Below are 2500 nucleotides of genomic sequence, written 5' to 3'. Positions count from 1 at the left end.
GAGAAGGTCGCGTAACTATTTAGCATGCCAGAGTCTCGTTCGTTATCGGAATTAACCAGACAAATCGCTCCACCAACTAAGAACGGCCATGCACCACCACCCACAGAATCAAGAAAGAGCTCTCAATCTGTCAATCCTACCTGTGTCCGGGCCGGGTGAGTTTCCCCGTGTTGAGTCAAATTAAGCCGCAGGCTCCACTCCTGGTGGTGCCCTTCCGTCAATTCCTTTAAGTTTCAGCTTTGCAACCATACTTCCCCCGGAACCCAAAGACTTTGGTTTCCCGGAAGCTGCCGGAAAGGTCGTCATGGTAACGCCTCCCGATCGCTAGTTGGCATCGTTTATAGTCAGAACTAGGACGGTATCTGATCGTCTTCGAACCTCTGACTTTCGCTCTTGATTAAAGAAAACATTCTTGGCGAATGCTTTCGCAGTAGTTCGTCTTCCGCCGATCCAAGAATTTCACCTCTAACGGCAGAGTACGGACGCCCCCGTCTGTCCCTCTTAATCATTACCTCGTGCTCCGAAAACCAACAAAATAGAACCGAGGTCCTATTCCATTATTCCATGCAACACTATGCAGGCGAACAGCCTGCTTTGAACACTCTAATTTTTTCAAAGTAAACTTATCGGCCACCGCCGACACTCAGTCAAGAGCACCGACGGAGAACCGAAGGTGAGGCGAACGCAACCAGTGACACGCCTTGCGACGGACCGGCGGCGCTCGCCCAAAATCCAACTACGAGCTTTTCAACCGCAACAACTTTAGCATACACTGTTGGAGCTGGAATTACCGCGGCTGCTGGCACCAGACTTGCCCTCCAATGGATACTCGTTAAGAGTTTTAGGATGTACTCATTCCAATTACAGGGCCTCGTTAGAGTCCTGTATTGTTATTTTTCGTCACTACCTCCCCGTGTCGGGAATGGGTAATTTGCGCGCCTGCAGCCTTCCTTGGATGTGGTAGCCGTTTCTCAGGCTCCCTCTCCGGAATCGAACCCTGATTCCCCGTTACCCGTTATCACAAAGGTAGGCACGTAGCGTACCTTCGACAGTTGATAGGGCAGACACTTGAATGATACGTCGTCGGTGCAGAGACCGTACGATCCGCGTGGTTATCCAGAGTCATCAAACGTCACAGGACGAACCCGGTCGGTTTTGATCTGATAAAAGCGCGCCTCCCGAAGTCGGCGCTTAATGCATGTATTAGCTCTAGAATTACCACAGTTATCCACTTCGCTTACGAGACCAAATAAACCAAGACTGATTTAATGAGCCATTCGCAGTTTCGCTTTACGAGAACTCGTACTTGCACCTGCATGGCTTAATCTTTGAGACAAGCATATCACTACTGGCAGGATCAACCAGATAGCTGCGACAGCTGCGCTCGGCCCTTGCTGGGCCGCCCGGCGCGTGCTCGTCGCATTCGTTTAAGACCGAGGCGATCGCCTGCGGCCGTACTCAGCTTCGACAGTCGCTGGCCGCGACGTCCACGCTCTCGCCGGCAGTGCCAGGCGGAGCGATTTGCGTTTTTTCTTTGCTCGCCCTCTCTCGGGCTCGATCCATTCAGTTTCGCACAAACAAGAGCTCTGCCGGCCGCCTGCAGCGGTGCCTAAAACCCGGGCATAACAATGCGACCGTTCTGCTAAGCCGGCAAGCGCTCAAGCCAGACGCTCGATCGAACGCCCCCTACATATTAGTCGAGACAACGGCTCGCTCATTAGCATCGCGTTTGTACTTTAACTTTTTTCGGCTCGGCTTCTTTCGACGCCGATGCCGGCGACGCAGCATTCTCTCGCCCGCCAGCCACCGAGAAAAGGGTGCGCTCCGACCGGCCCCGCACCGCTCTTTCTTGGCTCATTCGAAATTACTGTCTTTCGCTCTGACATGCCTTACCTAGGGTTAGGTTAGTATGCTTGCACGTTTGTACTTTAACTTTTTTCGGCTCGGCTTCTTTCGACGCCGATGCCGGCGACGCAGCACTCTCTCGCCCGCCAGCCACCGAGAAAAGGGTGCGCTCCGACCGGCCCCGCACCGCTCTTTCATGGCTCATTCGAGTTTACTGTCTTTCGCTCTGACATGCCTTACCTAGGGTTAGGTTAGTATGCTTGCACGTTTGTACTTTAACTTTTTTCGGCTCGGCTTCTTTCGACGCCGATGCCGGCGACGCAGCACTCTCTCGCCCGCCAGCCACCGAGAAAAGGGTGCGCTCCGACCGGCCCCGCACCGCTCTTTCTTGGCTCATTCGAAATTACTGTCTTTCGCTCTGACATGCCTTACCTAGGGTTAGGTTAGTATGCTTGCACGTTTGTACTTTAACTTTTTTCGGCTCGGCTTCTTTCGACGCCGATGCCGGCGACGCAGCACTCTCTCGCCCGCCAGCCACCGAGAAAAGGGTGCGCTACGACCGGCCCCGCACCGCTCTTTCATGGCTCATTCGAGTTTACTGTCTTTCGCTCTGACATGCCTTACCTAGGGTTAGGTTAGTATGCTTGCACGTTTG

The 2500-nt window shown here is 53.5% G+C and overlaps 1 non-coding gene across 1 annotated transcript in view; it reads right to left on the bottom strand.

The window, feature by feature from the left end:
• LOC144423632 (small subunit ribosomal RNA) overlaps window positions 1-1368 on the bottom strand; it is a 1810-nt gene extending 442 nt beyond the window's left edge. The window contains exon 1 of the ribosomal RNA XR_013476097.1: window positions 1-1368. This exon is cut by the window's left edge and continues 442 nt beyond it. This is a non-coding gene — a ribosomal RNA (small subunit ribosomal RNA).
• Between the last annotated feature and the right edge of the window lie 1132 nt (window positions 1369-2500).

The sequence above is a fragment of the Styela clava genome, chromosome 5 (assembly GCF_964204865.1).
Source record: "Styela clava chromosome 5, kaStyClav1.hap1.2, whole genome shotgun sequence".
Classification (NCBI taxonomy): Eukaryota; Metazoa; Chordata; class Ascidiacea; order Stolidobranchia; family Styelidae; genus Styela; species Styela clava.
Note: the sequence above shows the minus strand (reverse complement) of the source record. Positions and strands in the feature narration are given on the sequence as shown.